The sequence below is a fragment of the Mustela nigripes genome, chromosome 1 (assembly GCF_022355385.1).
Source record: "Mustela nigripes isolate SB6536 chromosome 1, MUSNIG.SB6536, whole genome shotgun sequence".
Classification (NCBI taxonomy): Eukaryota; Metazoa; Chordata; class Mammalia; order Carnivora; family Mustelidae; genus Mustela; species Mustela nigripes.
In genome coordinates this window covers 187,683,690-187,701,852 of record NC_081557.1, presented here as the reverse complement: position 1 = coordinate 187,701,852, position 18,163 = coordinate 187,683,690, and the positions used below count along the sequence as shown (strand labels likewise).

Below are 18,163 nucleotides of genomic sequence, written 5' to 3'. Positions count from 1 at the left end.
TGTAGGGTTAGGTTGTGTACTTGACACCTTTCCTGTTTCTTGAGAAAGCCTTGTACCACTATATATTTTCCTATATATATTTTCAGGACTGCCTTTGCTGTGTCCCACAGATTTTGAACCGTTGTGTTTTCATTATCATTTGTTTCCATGAATTTTTCAATTCTTCTTTAATTTCCTGGTTGATCGAGTTATTTTTTAAAAGGATGCTGTTTAGTCTCCATGTATTTAGGTTCTTTCCAAATTTCCTCTTGTGTTTGAGTTCTAGCTTCAGAACATTGTGGTCTGAAAATATGCAGGGAATGATCCCAATCTTTTGATACCAGTTGCGACCTGATTTAGGACCCAGGATGTGATCTATTCTGGAGAATGTTCCATGCGCACTAGAGAAGAATGTGTATTCTTCTGCTCTGGGAAGGGATATTCTGAATATATTTGTGATGTACATTTGGCCCAGTGTGTGTATTAAGGCTTTTATTTCCTTGTTGATCTTTTGTCTGGGTGATCTGTCCATATCAGTGAGGGGAGTATTAAAGTCCCCTCCTATTATTGTATTATTGTTGATGTGTTCCTTTGATTTTGTTATTAATTGGTTTATATAGTTGGCTGCTCCCACTTTAGGGGCATAGATATTTAAAATTGTTGGATCTTCTTGTTGGACAGGCCCTTTGAATATGATATAGTATCCTTCCTCATCTCTTATTATAGTCTTTGGCTTAAAATCTAATTGATCTGATAATAGGATTGCCACCCCTGCTTTCTTCTGATGCCCATTAGCATGGTAAATTCTTTTTTTTTTTTTAAAGATTTTTATTTTTTCGTTAGAGAGAGAGAGAGAGAGATACAGAGCGCAAGCACAGGCAGACAGAGTGGCAGGCTAGAGGCAGAGGGATAAGCGGGCTCTCTCCTGAGCAAGGAGCCCGATTGGGACTCGATCCCAAGACGCTGGGATCACGACCTAAGCCGAAGGCAGCCGCTCAACCAACTGAGCCACCCAGGCGTCCCAGCATGGTAAATTCTTTTCCACTCCCTCACTATATATCTGGAGGTGTCTTCAGGTCTAAGATGAGTTTCCTGTAGGCAGCATATTGATGGGTTTTGGTTTTTTATCTATTCTAATACACTGTGTCTTTTGATTGGGACATTTAGCCTATTAACATTCATGGTAACTATGGAGAGATAAGAATTTAGTGCCGCTGTATTGCCTGTAAATTTACTGTTACTGTATATTGTCTCTGTTCCTTTCTGATATACTACTTTTAGGCTCTCTTTGCTTAGAAGACCCCTTTCAATATTTCCTGTAGAGCTGGTTTGGTGTTTGCAAATTCTTTCAGTTTTTGTTTGTCCTGGAAGCTTTTAATCTCTCCTTCTATTTTTAATGATAGCCTAGCTGGATATAGTATTCTTGGCTGCATGTTTTTCTCATTTAGTGCTCTGAATATATCATGCCAGTTCTTTCTGGCCTGCCAGGTCTCTGTGGATAAGTCCACTGCCAATCTAATATTTTTACCATTGTATGTTACAGACTTCTTTTCTTGGGCTGCTTTCAGGATTTTCTCTTTGTCGCTAAGACTTGTAAATTTTACTATCAGGTGATGGGATGTTGACCTATTTTTATTGATTTTGAGGGGTGTTATTTGCATCTGCTGGATTTTGATATTTGTTCCCTTTGCCATATTAGGGAAATTCTCCCCAATAATTCTCTCCAATATACCTTCTGCTCCCCTCTCTCTTTCTTCTTCTTCTGGATCCCAATTATTCTAATGTTGTGTCGTCTATGGTGTCACTTATCTTTTGAATTCTCTCCTCATGATTCAGTATTTTTTTGTCTCTCTTTTGCTCAGCTTCTTTATTCTCTGTGATTTGGTGTTCTATGTCACTAATTCTTTCTTCTGGCTCATTTATCTCAGCAGTAAGAGCTTCCATATTTGACTGCACCTCATTAATAGCTGTTTTGCTTTCAACTTAGTTAGATTTTAATTCTTTTATTTCTCCAGAAGGGGCTTTTATCTCTCCAGAGAGTGTTTCTCTAATAACGTTCATGTCTTATTTGAGCCTGGCTAGATCCTTGAAAATCATCATTCTGAACTCTAGATCTGTCATATTACCAATGTCTGTATTGATTAGGTCCCTAGTCTTCAGTACTGCCTCTTGTTCTTTTTTTTTTTTTTTGTGGTGTGTTTTTCTGACTTTTCATTTTGTCCAGATAAGAATATATAATGGAGCATATAAAATCTTAAAAGGGTAGAAAAAACCCCAGGGATATGTGCTTTAACCAAATCAGAAGAGACCCCAAATCATGGGAGGGAGAAAGGGGATAAAAGAGAATTTCAGAAAAAAAGAAGAAAAGAAAACAAGTAAAGAAAAAAAAAATATATATAAATTTTAGACTGGTGACTAGAACAAGGTCATTCGCTTAATTTTGGGAGTATTTTGGTCTCTTAGTGGGAACTACCTCTCAAAATTTTAAAGGATAAAAAACATATATAAGATTAGGCATGATGAAGAGATGGAATAAGTGTATAAAGATGAGAAAAATTTTTTTTCAAATTTCTTAAAAATGAATTGATAAAGTATGTTGGTTGGGAGAATAATGAAAAAGAAACCTGAGAGAATTTGCTTGGGCTGGAGACTAGAACAAGCCCGGAGCTAGGTATAGGGTATATTTTGATCTATTAGTAGAAGTTGTACCCTAAATTTCTTAGAAGAAAAATCCCTATAAGTATACAAAAAATATAGTTAGATACAATGGAGGATAAAATATGACTCTAATAATGTTCAAAAAAAGATCATTTTTTGGGGGTAAGGTTAAAAAAAACGTTAAAAGAGGAAAGGGTAAAAGTTAAAAAAAATTTTAGTGGAAGAAAAAAGAAAAAAATATTAACTGCAAGACTAAAGAATCATGGGGAGAAAGCAATGAATTCCTTTCTTTGCTTTCTCCTCCTCTGGAATTCCACTGTTCTCCTTGGTAAGTGAAGTTCATCTTGGCTGGGTTCTTGTTGATCTTCTGGGGGGAGGGGCCTGATGTAGTGATTCTCAAGTGTCCAATGGCGGAATTGCCCTGCCCTTTTCAGGGTCCAGTCTAAGTAATCTGTTTGGGTTTGCTTTTGGGAGTTTTTGTTCCCTGAATGCTTTCTGTAGAGTTCCAGAGGATGGGATAATAATGGTGGCCTCCAGAGGAGTTGAGCGCTTGGGGTCTTGCTCCTCAGTGAGCCTTCACAGAAAAGCGCTCAATCGCTCCCATCTCCCTGGCCGCTGGTCGGGCTTGGAGAAAAGTGCTCAGTCACTCCAATCTCCCTGGCTTCCAGCTGCTGGCTTGGAGAAAAATGCTCAATCACTTCATCTCCCTGGGCTCCGCTTCACTCAGAGCTCACCCAGCCTGTGCCTGGTTCAAGGTAACCCTGAATTGAAAGCTCACTCCTCGGCCTTGTCACTGTATCCGGCTTCCCTGCTCTAATACCTACCTGTAAGTACTCCAACACTCAGACACCCCCAGTCCTTTTGTGACCCTGTGGGACCTGGGACTATGCTGACCCCGCATGGGCTTCACCCCAGTTTAGCCCCTGGAGTAATGTCCCTCAGTGGGGCAGACTTTTAAAAAGTCCTGATTTTGTGTTCTGTTGCTCCACGGCTTGCTGGGAGCTGGCCCCTCCCCCCGTGGTGTATCTTTCTGTTGCTTTGGATTTACTTTTCTGCCGGCCCTTCCTTTCAGAAAGTGATCAATTTTCTGTTTCTAGAATTGTTGCTCTTCTTCTCTTTGATTTCCCATTGGATTTGTAGGTGTTCGCAATGGTTAGATAAGCTATCTATCTGAACTCCTGCTACCTGATGTCCTCTCACCCTGCTACTTCTTTGCCATCTTGACTCCTCCTGGTTTCTAATATTTTGTTCAGGATTTTTTGTATTTATTTTCAGAGATATTGCCCTGTAGTTTTCTTTTTTGTAGTGCCTTTATCTGGTTGGGTATCAGGATGATGCTGGCCTCATAGAATAAATTTGGAAGAGTCCCTTCCTTTTTTATTTTTTGGAATAGTTTGAGAAAAATAGGTATTCTTCTTTAAATGTTTGGTAGAATTTTCCTGTGAAACCATCTGCTCCTAGACTTTTGTTTTTTGGGAGTATTTTTGGTTTTTGGAGGTTTTTTTTGGTTGTTGTTACTAATTCAGTTTCATTGTTTTTAATCTGTGTGTTGAAATTTTCAATTTCTTCCTGATTTAGTATTGGAAGGTTATATGTTTCTAGGAATGTATCCATTTTTTCTAGGCCATCTAATTTGATGGCATGTAATTTTCATAATAATATTCTTTCTTTTTTTCTTTCTTCGATGAAATATTTATTTTAAATAATATTACATTACTGATGTTTGACAGGCTCCTCCCTTCCTTCAGACCTGGTGCTAGGAGAAATCATCAAGTCTGTGTGCTCTATAGACAACAACCTGACAACAGTGTTTGATGTGATACTGTCTTCTGGGCACCTCAGGAAAAGGTGTCGCACATATTAGAATTTTTTGTTGTTGCTTTTGTTTGTTTTGTTTTTGATGTTATTACCTGAGTTATTTTTATTTTATTTTATAATATGTTCAATTAGCTAACATATACTACATCATTAGTTTTTGATGTAGTGTTCAATGATTCATTAGTTGTGTATAACACCTAGTGTCATATACTTTATTTATATTTCTGTGGTGTCAGTTGTTATTTCTCTTCCTTCATTTCTGATTTTGTTTGTTTGAGTCCTCTTTCTCTCTTCTTTTTTTTTTTTTTTTTTTTTTTTTTTTGATTAGTCCAGTTGAAAGTTTTTCAGTGTTGCTGATCTTTTTAAAGAGCCAGCTCCTGGTTTCATTGATTTGTTCTATTGTTTGCTAAGTCTCTATTTCATTTATTTCTGCTCTAATGTTTAGTACTTCCTTCCCTCTACTGGCTTTAGGCTTTGTTCTTCCTTTTTTAGCTCCTGTAGGTATAAGGTTAGGTTTTTTATTTGAGCTTTTCCTAGCTTCTCGAAGTAGGTATGTATTGCTATAATCTTTCCTTTTAGAACAGCTGTTACTACCTCCCAAAGATTTTTGGCCATTGTGTTTTCATTTTCATTTGTCTCCATGTATTTTAGACATCCTCTTTGATTTCTTGGTTAATGTATTCATTATTTAGTAGCATGTTGTTTACCTTCTATGTATTTGTGTTCTTTCTAGATTTCTTTCTTGTGATCAGTCTCTAGTTTTATACCATTGTTATATGAAAAGTTGCATGATATGATTCTAATATTTTGTATTTATTGAAACTTGTTTTGTGGCCTAACATGTGATCTATTCCAGAAGGTGTTTCATGTGCACATGGAAAGAATGTGTATTCTACTGGTTTTGAATGGAATGTTTTGAATATATGTTAGGTACATCATTTAAAGTCACTGTTTCCTTGTTGCTTTTCCATCTGGAAGATCTATCCATTTTTTTTTTTAAGATTTCATTTATTTATTTGACAGAGAGAGAGAGAACATGTAGACAGAGTGGCAGACAGATGGAGCGGAAGGAGCAGGCTTCCTGCTGACCAGAGAGCCCATTGCAGGGCTGGGTCCCAGGACCCTGGGATCATGACCTGAGAGGAAGGCATATGTTTAACTGACTGAGCCACTCTGGTTCCCTGAGGAAGACCTAGCCATTGATGTTAAATTGGGTGCTAATGTTCCGAATTATTACTGTATCAGTCTCAATTTCTTCTTTATGTTTGTTGATATTTGCCTTATGTATTTAGGTGCTCCCAGGTTGGATGCATAATATTTATGTTATATTCTCTTGTTGGATTATTCCCTTTATCATTATGTAAGTTTACTTTGTTCCCAATGTGTTGTCTTTGTTTTTAAAGTCTACTTTGTCTGATAAATGTATTGCTACCCTGCTTTCTTTCTTTTGCTTCTGTTTGCAGAGTAAGTGTTTTTCCACCCTTTCAGTTTCAATCTGCCTAGGTCTTTAGGTCTGAAGGAGTCTCCTGTAGGCATTGAATAGATGGGCCTTGCTTTGTTTTAATCCATTCAGTCACTCTGTGTTTTTTGATTGGAGCACTTAGTCCATTTACATTTAAAGACATTAATGATAGGTATGTACTTATTGCTAATCCATTACTTGGTTTGAAGTTGTTTTTATAGTTCTTCTCTATTCTGTTCTTCTTTTCCTCTTTGTGGTTTGATGGCTTTCTCTTGGGATATGTCTGTATTCCTTTCTCTTTATTTTTTGTGTATCCATTATAGGTTTTTGGTTTGTGGTTACCATTATGTTCATATATAACATCTTAAGCATATGTCATTCTATATTAAGTTGATGGTTACTTGAGTTTGGACTTGCTCTAAAAGCACTAAATTTTACTTCCCCTTTCCCATATTTTATGTATATGATGTTATTACATCTTTTTATGTCACGAATCCCTTAAGTGGTTTTTGTAGCTATAATTCAATTTATTACTTTTGTGCTTTAACCTCTATGTTGGTTTTATAAGGATTTTTCTTTTTACCCAAAGAATTCCCTTTAATGTTTTTTGTAAAGCTGGTTTAGTGGTGATGATTGCCTTTAAGTTTTATTTGTCTGGGAAACTCTTTCTCTCTCCTTATATTCTGAATGATAACTTTCTGGGTATTTTTGATTGTAGGATTTTTTTTCTTTCAGTACTTTGAATATATCATGTTACTTCTTTTTGGCCTACAGTGTTTCTGCTGAAAAATCAGCTGATAGACTTATGGGTTTTCCCTTATATGTGACTGTTTTCTCATGCTTCTTTTAAAATTCTCTCTTTATCACTACTTTGTCCCATTTTAATTATTAGTTGTCTTGGTGAGGATCTCCTTGGGTTAATTTTTATAAGGGATCTCTTTGCTTTCTGAATATGGATGTCTGTTTTCTTCCCCAGATAAAGAGCTCTTATTCCTTCAAATAAATTATCTGACACCTTCTCGCTTTCTTTACCTTCTGGGATCCCTATAATGTGAATTGTATTAAACTTGGTGATGTTACTGAGTTCACCTAACCTATTCTCATTTTATTCCTTTTTTATTATTTTTTCTTTTTTCTGTCTTCCAGTTTGCTTATTTGTTCCTCTGTCTCCTCTAATCTGCTATTGATTTTAGTGTATTTTTAAATTTTACTTATTGATTTCTTTATCCCTGTTTTTAATACACATATATTAAATATTTTTATATATAATATATATTTATACATATTTAGTATATACTTAATATATCTATTTAAATATATATTCCTCCCCTCCCTTATTGAAAGCCTTACTGAAATCCTCTACTCTTTTCTTAATTCCAGTGAGTGTCTTTATGACCATTACTTTGAATTCTTTATCAAGCATATTGTATATCTTTGTTTCATTTAGCTCTCTTGTTGTGGTTTTGTCCTAGTCTTTCATTTGGGACATATTCCGTTGTCTCTTCCTTTTGTCTAACTCTCTGTGTTTGTTTCTATGTATTAGGAAAGCTAGCTAAGTCTTCTGATCCTGAAAGTATGGCCTTATGAAAACTGTTTGTGTGGTGGCCTGTAACATAATGTTCTCTGTTCACCAGAAGCAGGAGCTTTAAGAGTGTCTCCTATGTGGGTCATATGTGCCCTATTATTGTGGTTGAGCCATGTTTGCCTTTAGTCAGTTGCAGTGGCCCACTTTGCCTGTTGTGTATGCACTGGGTAGGGTTTGGTCCCTGTGTTGTTAAGTGGCCAATCTAGGACCACTGTGGGCTTGTAGTTGGATGGTATCAACAGTTAGGCAAGACATGTGCCCTCAGCCCATCTGTCTGTGGCTGTGGTGGGACATCTTCCCTGTTCTCCCTTCCTTTTCCTCTGAGAAGCTTTTGTAGGTGGGTGAGGTCTATAGTTAGACAATATATTTTTCAAGGTTGAATGCTGTGGGGATTCATCTTTCCAGTGCAAGTCCCCTGTGCTTGGTTGCCTGGTGTAGTATCTGAGACTCTTGCTTCTCTGTGTTTATGGTATCCCTCCCAGTTGTAGTTAGCCTCATTAGTGGTCTAAAGTTTCCCAGCTGTGTCTCTGCCCCTTACTATCCTTCACACAGTAGCCCCCTTCCTAGATTAATTGTGGAAAGTTTGTTCTGCCAGTCTTTGGGTCATTTTCTGAGTTAGTTGTGCTGATGTGTCTATTATCTCAATGTGTCCATCAGATGAGCTAAGCTCAGGACTCTCCTACTTTGGCATCATCCCACAAGTCCTAACTGCTTACTTTTCTTGAAAAATGTGACCCCTGTCAGGGTCATAGGCCCTGAGAACACAAAGATAAATGCCATCATCCTTTTATCTTTTGAGAGAGGATGATCCATTCAGTATCTAAGATACTAGTTAAATTACAAAATGTAAATAGAACTTAATTTATAGAAACTCAGAGGAAGCTCCTGAATAAATGCTAGTTTTCCTGATGAATTAGCTTTGTAGGTTAAAAAGGAAGAGTAAATAGGATTTAGGCTCAGATTCTTCTGGGTTAGTAGTGATGTGTTGTAACACTCAAATGCATAACTTGAAGAAGTGTATCACTAAAAGAGAATGTCATTTGGGGACTGAGAACATTTGGGAGAGTGAGCAAGTGTTGTGAGTGAGCATTTAATGTGTCCTTTGTTATTTGAAGCTTTCGTTGGACAAATTTTGTTTTGGGATTAAATTTCAAAAGAGATGATTGGCCAGTCTGTGACCAGTCCATGAACTGCCTCTTCTGATGGCACAAAGCTCAAGGGATGGTGACACAGTGAGGCAGCATAGTGCTGTAGCATGGTTCCCATGCCTTGGAGTGAGGGAGGTCTGGTAGGCATACTTTTTACTGGTGCAAAATAGGGACATCTCTAAATATAAACATTGGTGGTTGTTGTGGTGAGTGTTCTCAAATTTTCTCCTTCCTTAGCATTTTTTATCTGGTTACTCTTTTCTTCTTTCATCTGGTAGCCACAAGAAACTAATTTTCTCTGACTTTGGTCTTTTTGAATCTTTGATCCATGATTTAACAAACCCATCTGCGTGTTTACCATTCTATTCTTTGATTTATTCTTCAGACTCACTGTATGAGGAGGAGTTATTAGTTTTATTTAATATTTGAGAAAACCAAACCATAGAAGTCTTTAATGAATTGAATTAGCTCTCATGTCTAGTGAGTTCTAGAGCTGGAATCTGCATTCAGATCTTATGATTTGAAGATAGCACCCTTGGCTTGACTGCTATAACCTTTATCCATGGTGGAAGTGAAGGTGGAGAAGAACAAGATATAGTGGAAGGGAAATACTGTTCCAGCAAATGATTCTTGAAATGTCAGAAAATATCATTAGGTTTTTTTTTTTGTTTGTTTTGTTTTTCAGAAGAAGAACAAAAATTGTGATATGATTTCTAGGGCATTTTTTGTTAGGAGAATCACATCACAATGCTCCTGTTATAGAATAAAAATCCCCAATAGCTAAAAAATAAAGGGATGCTCTTTGGGGTAGGTTCAATGAATTCCTTTTAACTTTTTATGTCTCCTTAAAGAGGCTATAGATGAAAGTGTGGAGGTGAGGGAACCATAAATCATGGACATTGAAATACTGAAAGCTGTGAGCACAAATGTTTCATTAAATACCAAGTGGTATCAAATTACACTGTGAAATTCCAAAGTGTAATATAATCCTTTAGTGTTAAGGCAAGAGGTCTTCAAGTGAACAAGAGTTAAAGGTGGTCAACTTAGCTTCTATATTTTGACGAGGGAGCAAAGCCTTAAGACTACTGCTGCTGTCAGTCCAGAAACAGGAAGGGAATGGCTGTTTCACGCCAGTGAGTTGTTTGTCTTTTTTTCTACTTTATGCCTTTCTTTTTGTTCAGTATATATACATTACATACCTTTTACATATACAGAAGCCTTTGACATCAAAGATTCTGGTTCTGCAGCTTGGATAATCTATAAGATTATACCGACCATAACATAGCAGGCACATGCCAGACACTTGACCCCTAAAAGGGAGTCACAGGCCATGGCATATTTAAACACAGTGAGAAGTTGAGTTAACAGCCAGCGTTCTCTTGAACAAATGTGCATTGTTGTTACAATTGAAACCACATGCTGAGTAATATAACATAGGTGCAACCCTAACTGAGAACGTGTGGACAGTTGGAATCATGAATGTATTATTATTTTTTAAAATTTATATTATGTCTGTGAGTCTTGGGTGCCCCTCACTCTGTTTTCTTAGTGGAAGTCAGCAACACAAGCTCAGCTGTATGGCTGGATCTGGTGCTGGAGGACCGGTTCCCCTCTAGCTGCTGGGACCATGGGAAGACTTCAGCTGCTACAAGAACCAAAGGACCTTTCTAAACAATGTCAGTCTGAACTTACCTAAGGGGCTAAAACACAGACTGCTGAAGCAGACCTCTATGAATACAGAACTATCTCAGTGGCTGTTTATTTCTTCATGGAATATTCAGCCATAGACAATTGTATGAATATTCACCAAACTAAACATTTCAAGCTTTATTTGGTTTGAAATAGCATGTTTCTTTTTCTGAGGTCCAGTTTGTTAGCTCATTTTTTGTTTATTGGCAGCCTAAATCAAGACAGGTTAGAGATGTTGAATTTTGTCTGTTGGCAGATGAAAATGATGAAATAATGATTTATTTGTGTGTCCTTTGTGCACTAACAGCTAGAGTGATCTGGAAATCCCATTGGTAGTTTCTTTTCGCTTATGTTCTTTATCTTTATTTGTAGCCAGACATGGAAAACTTGAGGGGAAGGAGGAAGAGAAAAAGAACATAGGGTGTATCTTCTATTCATTGGCGGCATTCCTCTCCTCTTGCAAGGAGCATGGGTCTGTAGGAAGAGTGTAAACTCCACCATGAGAAAGGAATGTAGGTATCATGTGTTCTCATTTAATATACTTTCTTCTCATATATTTCTACTTTCTCTAGATTAAACGCAAAGGCTAGTAATAATGATAGGTCTCTCTGATATATAACTGCTCTGACTTAATTTCATACCCACAGTCTATTTTACCACAGATAATATTTATAGTTCATTTGAAATTTTTCTACCAGGGGCTTTTCATGCCTTGTACGTGTTCATTGACTTATTCATTCAACATATACTTAAGGACCTATTTTCTACATTAAAGTGCTATTTTTTTTGGAGGGGAGGAAATAAAGAATTATAACAAAATACTTTATGTATCTTTTAACTTAGGCATGGAAAAACCCCCACACACTCAAGATAAATTACACAAAAAATGAGTTTACAAAGCAGCATTAGATGAATGGAATAGAAAATAAGTTATGCGAATAAAGAGACAGAGGAGACTCAGCATTTCACCACGGACAGGAATGATTCTTGGAATGAGAGAGGCTTTATATTGTGTGTTTACCAACCTCAGTAAAGGTTGGATGGGGAGAGAAGATTTGAGGTTTTCTTCCAAGAATGTGGAGTGATGAGAGCCAAACTGCAGAGGCAAAATGAGCATGGCATAATCAGGGAAGGTATGAGTAGATTAGTGTGGCTAGATTGGTAGTTTGACCAAGGGGAGTATGTACTTATTCACTAATTTCAGCAAGTATTTACAGAGTTCTGCTTGCTCTGTGTCAGGTGCTTTGGATACAAAGATGAAAAACACAGACATGGTTTCAGCCATCAGGTTACAATCTGATGGATGATATGACAATAAACATTGGAGCCAACAAATATATGAGATAATAAGAAACTAGGTAAGAATTATTAGGAAACATACAAGGATCTATGTGTGAAAACAGGAGGAAATAACTAGAAAATAAAAGAACAGTGTGTACTATAACCCAGAGGAGACAATGTGATGTTGTGTAATTAATCAACCTGAATTCAAATCTTAGCTCTGCCATTTGTTAGCTGTTGGACTTGGTAAGTTATCAAATCTGTCTGAGCATAGTTTTGCACCTTTGTTAATTGGGAATAATATCATTTGGCTCATAGTATTTGAATGAAAAAATATACAAAACAGCATGCATAGTTTTGGGGAACATAGTAGATACTCATTAAATATTAAAATCATTATTCATGCCCAAACACCAGAGAAATAGAGAAATGCTAAATTTATTTTAGAAAAAGACTTTGGAGTCTTTATAATGACTATGAGTTAATACAATTAGAGAATCATGGACAAAGCACCCTTGTCCCTAATAATACCTGTTGGGATGGTGGTAGCTCGGCTAACAGATAGGTCTTAGTCAGCAGCCTTAGAATCTCAACATTGCTGTCACAGAGGTTGCACACATGCATATGGATTTGTTTTATCTGCAATTATTTCAGTTGTGAGATATATGTACTTTTTCATGGATGAATTAAAAAACCATTTTGGTTTAATAATTGGAGGGTGAAAACAAATTCAGCAGGTGCTATTTTCCTTTCGGTCAAAGTAATTATAGTACAAAACTCTCATCCTATCCACAGAAGTCCTTTTTCTGCTTCAGGAGTCACTGAATCAAGTAGAAGTTATATTAGGACCTTGAAGTATCCTTTCTTTTCTCATTAAAGTGGGGGCTCTAAAAATCTGGTGGAAAAACATTATCTTCTTGTCCAACCTGACATGTTATGTTCTACTAGTATATTGATGGAAGCCTCGTGATGCCAGCAGGATACTTAGGGTGGTTGGTATTAAGTATTAGGAACAGGACGTGGTTTCTGATGTGCTTGGAATGGTAATATTATCCGTGAAGGCAAAATTCATATTTTCCTATGTGAATATTAGTGGTGCCATTATTTTCATTTGGTGGTATCTGACAGGAAGTTACTCTGTCTTGGCCAATACAGTTATGTTGTTGTTGGAGGTACCAAGAAATTGGAGAGGCCATTTCATAAAATAGTTGGGAATTTGAAGAGCAATTGACCTTCAAGAATCCCTGAACTCATGGATCTGGGAGAAGGTATTATGTTTTCCAACTGGTCTACACTATAGTTCTCAAACTGGATGTCAAAAGTCAAAACACTAAATCAACAAAATATCAAATCAGAGCCATTTTGTTGTCAAAGAAAACCTTCATTTGTCCTTTGCACAGTAAGATTTTAGTCTTTGCTGATGACTGCTATTCTGTTTTGATTTAGTTCATATGTAGTCATGAGACCTCTTCATTCCAGAAAAGATTTAAAGTAGACAGTGGGCATAGATTTTTAAGGTTGTCACTCAGGAAAAGACAACTTAGAACCTCCAAAATATTTTGTGACACTGGATATTAAGCACTAGTCATATTCTTTTATTCTTCATGCTTTTATTTCTGTATTTTTCTTTATCTTTCTTCAATGGTTTCCAGCTGTTTCTTATCCCTTTGGCTGCTTCTCTTGCCCTTTCCATAACATGTGATCACTAGCCATGATCCCTGGGCTCAGCAAAGACTTTGTTCTGAGGAAAGGAGATGTTCTCTGAAGTGGACATTGATATTGGACTGAAGTGGAAATGAGAAGGCTGCTGTTTTTGCTTAAATGAAGAAAAGTAAAACCAAAATAAATGGTAGAAAATAAATTTGGATGAAATATTCCACTTCTAGAAGTTCATATTTAATCTGACCAACAATATTCATGATGACTATACTACTAAAATTTAAAACCAAGAACAAAATACACCCTGAAATACTTGCCAAACAATAGACATAATTTTTCCATCATTAAAAAATTTGCTTCACCAGGGTGCAGTCCTGGATTAGGCACAATTTAATTTTCCCTGATTATCTGCTATGAAGTTCATTGGTTCAAGATGGCAGATGAAGTCCATTTATTTGAACACCTCTCCCTCCCACACAAATGTTAAAATGAGAATTAGGTAATGATAACAAAATAAACGCAATGAGAAGAGTGGAAAGGTGTTTCTTGAACAAATAAAATATTTTAACATGTATCTGAAAGGCAAAAGCAGATGGAGGAGTGACAATTAGGGAAAAAATGGAGGAAACTTTAGCCTAGAAGGCAAACAGAAGGTTTGCAGTTTATCCCGGTATATCCAAGTAGTACATAAGTGGCATCCAGAAGTCTTTTTTTGATTCCTTCTTTATCTCCCACAATCAACAAATAATTCATGTCTACTGATTTTGGCTCCTGAGTATCAACTAGGACTTGTCCTGAAACATCACTTGACCTTTCTTCTAGACTCCATTGTCCTGCCTTAGTTCAAACCTTCGTAGTTTCCAGTTTATACCATTTATAGCAGTTTCTGTCTTGTCTTGGTACCTCTGTGCATGCTTATCCTAACCTTTCAAAATGCAAATCTTATTAACCTGCCACCCTTCCTATTAAAACCTGGAAGTACTTCCGATGGCTTTCAGGATAAGCACCTTAGCAGGATAAGCACCTTAGCGGAAGTCATCATAGACTTCATTTTTACTCTAGTGATAAACTCCTATCCATTTCTCCTGTTCATATGACTGTCCTTATTCACTGTCCATGTTCCAAGAGTGCTGAACTTGCCCTTCCTTGGATACCTGGATACTTTGGAGCTTTGCATTTTAGTGCTTTTGCTGATACCACCTATTTTGATTGGAGTGTCCTCTCTTTGGCCATTCTCTTACCTCCATGACTCCTTTTTCTGCCAAATTTCAGTTTATCTTTAAAAATCCTTACTTATCAGTAGCCTTTTTTGTTAAATCTTACCTCCTTGCATATACTTTTCTTATTACAGGTATCAGTTTTATTGAGTTTATTTTAAATGTACATTTCTCTCATTAGATTGTGAACTCTTAGAGCAAGACTATGTATTTGCAGCTCCAAGGCCAAGTTTGTTTGTTTTCCTTTAAATTTAGAAAAAATTCAGCCATTTTTTATTTAAATATATTTTCTGTCCTCTGACTCTGGGTATACCTCTATTAAGCTACTTGAAGTTGTCCCACAGCTCACTGATGTGTTTTATTTATTTACTTGATTTTTTCCCCCTGTGTTTTATTTGCATAGTTTCTGTTGCTAAGTCTTGAAGTTCACTATATTTTTTCTTTGGCAAAATCTAATATTTAATTAACCTCATTTGGTGTATTATCATCTTGGACTCTGTGGTTGGCATCTCTAAAAGTTCAATTTACACTGTCTTAAAAAATAACTTCCATGTTTTCACTGAAAAAAATTTTTTTAAAGTTTTCATTTATTTATTTGAGAGAGAGAGAGAGGAAGAACATGAGCTGGGGGTGGTGAGAGTCAGCAAAGAAGCAGACTCCCTGGTGAACAGGGAACCCGACATGGGGCTTGATCTCAGGACCCTGAGATCATGACTTGAGCCTAAGGCAGATGCTTAACTAACTGAGCTACCCAGGCACCCCTCCAGTGAAGTTTTTAAACACATAGAATGATGTTATAACTATTTCCATATTATTGTCTGCTAATTCCAGTATCTTTTTTAGTAGTGGTTTGGTTTTAGTTGATTGTTTTTTCTTCCATTACGGGTTGATTGTTTTTTCTTCCGTTACAGAATGTCCTACATTTTGTCATGCCTGTTAATTTTTTATTGGATGCCAGCCATTGTGAATTTTTACTTTATTGAGTGTTAGAGATATTTTTTTAATTTCAATTGACATTTAACTTGTTTTTTAATTTTTAATTAAAAAAATTTTAATTCCAGTGTAGTTAACATACAGTGTTATATTAGTTTCAGGTACATAATACAGTGATTCAATAATTCAATACCATACTCAGTGCTCATCATGATAGGTATACTCTTAATTCCCTTCACTTATTTCATCGATCCTCCCTTGTTCATCTCCCCTTTGGTAACCATCAATTTGTTCTCTACAGTTAAACACTGTTTTTTAATTTCTCTCTCTTTTTGTTGTTTGTCTTGTTTTTTAATTATTTATTTATATTTATTTTTTAAGGGTAAAGTGGGCATTTTATTTATTTGTACTTAAACCTATAAACCAACCACCCAAACTAGTACTATTATCATGATAAATTAAAATACAAAACATCTTTCTAAAAACACTGGAATTACTGAACCAAGTAACAGTTCTAGCAAAACCTCACAAGGGGCAGAGGAAATCAATGAAGCATATTATAGCTTAAACCTTTACTGTTAACAATTGAGTTTATCAACAAGAAAAGCCTCAAGAATAGGAAATAAAGATACAAAGACATGTGATGAAGGACAATTTGTATTTTCTGAGATTTTGAGGCTTTATTCTAGAGCCTAAAGATAGGTAGTATTCTATCTAGTTATCTATAGCCAGAAACATCTGCTATCATGTTAATAACAGCCGATGCTACCGAAACTTTGACTCCAATTGTACCTCCTCAATAGATATAATAAAAATAATGGGAAACACAATATTGAGGCAGAGATACAGGATCCTAAAAGACAAAGCCTAGGACAAGTAATACAGCCTACTGCCCAAATTGAGATAGAATAATACACTCATCATCACACATCTTCAGGCTCTATGTTCACAGAGTAATTTGGAAACAAATCCATTATTTGCTGGGTACTAAAATACTTAGCGGATTGCTGTATTACACTACTACTTTCCCCAGAAGTTTCTAAGATGGACTCCAAATCGCTGATGGAATTTTGCTGGAACTGGATCTGGGGCTGCAGGGATTCCTCTCCACCACTGTGGAGCTGGCTGTTCCAGGTGTGAGGGCACCAGGTCTGACTGGTCCAGGAATGGTTGCTCCAAGACTGGCTGTCCCAGAAGTGGTTGCTCCAAGATTGGCTGTTCCAGGTCTGGTTGTTCCAATTTGGATTATTCCAGGTCTGGTTGCTCCATACTGGAAGGTTTCTGGAAGTGCTCATCAGGTATCCCTGGTTGTAGGAATAGAAGCCTGGGTATTCAGTGGTTACTGTGCTGTTCTGAGTCATACTCTTGCTCTCCTTTGGCCAGTGGTTTTTCCTGCCACCTTTTACATTTCATTTTCTGGTTCTGGAACTAGGTCTTCACCTGTTTATAGCTAAGGTTCAGAATGTTGGAAAGGTCTTGCATCTGCTGGAGACTCAGGTATTTTTGTCTCTGAAATTGATCACTGAGGACATAGAGTTGGGTTGGGGAGAGAACATGGTCCCAATCTTCATTTCTTGCCCTGGGCCATATCTTCCTTCCTCACTGTTCTCTACTCTGCAGAAGTATGTGGTAGTTTCACCCTGGGATTGGTGGGGCACTTGGGGCTGTCCTGAATAAGCAGATTCATGGAGGAAGGAAGAAGAGAAATGTTCTTCATGTGGGGTGTCTCAGCAGATGACATTTGCAGGGACACATAATTTTCTTCAGGCTGATAAATCTCAGGCATTGGAGAAGAATCCCAAGAACTGGGTTCTCCAGGACCAGGCAGAGCTGGATCTGCTGTTACTTTTTTTTTTTTAAAGTGGCTTTATTGAGGTATCATTGTATTCACCAAAAAAACTGCAAATTTTTGATATCTACAATTTGATGAGGTTGGACATACACATAGACCCATACTATTGTCACACCAAGATACCACTGCCACAATATTTATATATTTGCTTTATTTTTAATATTAAACTTTTTAAAAATTTATTTTTTATTTATTTTCAGCATAGCAGTATTCATTATTTTTTCACCACACCCAGTGCTCCATGTAATCCGTGCCCTCTATAATACCCACCACCTGGTACCCCCACCCCCCCCCCCCCCCCCCCCTCAAACCCCTCAGATTGTTTTTCAGAGTCCATAGTCTCTCATGGTTCACCTCCCCTTCCAATTTCACCCAACTCCCTTCTCTTCTCTAACTCCCCATGTCCTCCATGCTATTTGTTATGCTCCACAAATTTAATACTTACTGTTTCAGGTGCTTTGATATTGGGTGCAGATGTATCTGCAGTTGTTATATCATCTTAATGAATTGACCACTTTATCATTCTATAACATCCTTTGTCTATTGTGACCATATTGATTTAGTCTCTTTTTTTTCTGATATAAATATAGGCACCTCTGCTCTCTTTTGCTTGCTGTTTCCATCCCATTACTCGCGGTCCGTGTGTGTCTTTAAATCTGAAATGAGTCCTTATCAGTTGCATATATTGTATATAGTTGAGGCTTGTTTTATATGTATAAATATATAAAAAAGTATATAACATATAAGCATATATAATACATAATATGTAATAATATATATAAATATAAAGCATGTAATATAAAGTATATAAAATTATATATAGAATATATGCATATGAAAAACTATATGTCTTAGAAGACACAAGTTTTCCATAGTTTTGCT

The 18,163-nt window shown here is 36.6% G+C and overlaps 1 pseudogene; it reads right to left on the bottom strand.

Moving 5' to 3' along the window:
• Positions 1-16,352: 16,352 nt before the first annotated feature.
• LOC132014507 (homeobox protein NANOG-like) lies at positions 16,353-17,221 on the bottom strand (annotated as a pseudogene).
• Between the last annotated feature and the right edge of the window lie 942 nt (positions 17,222-18,163).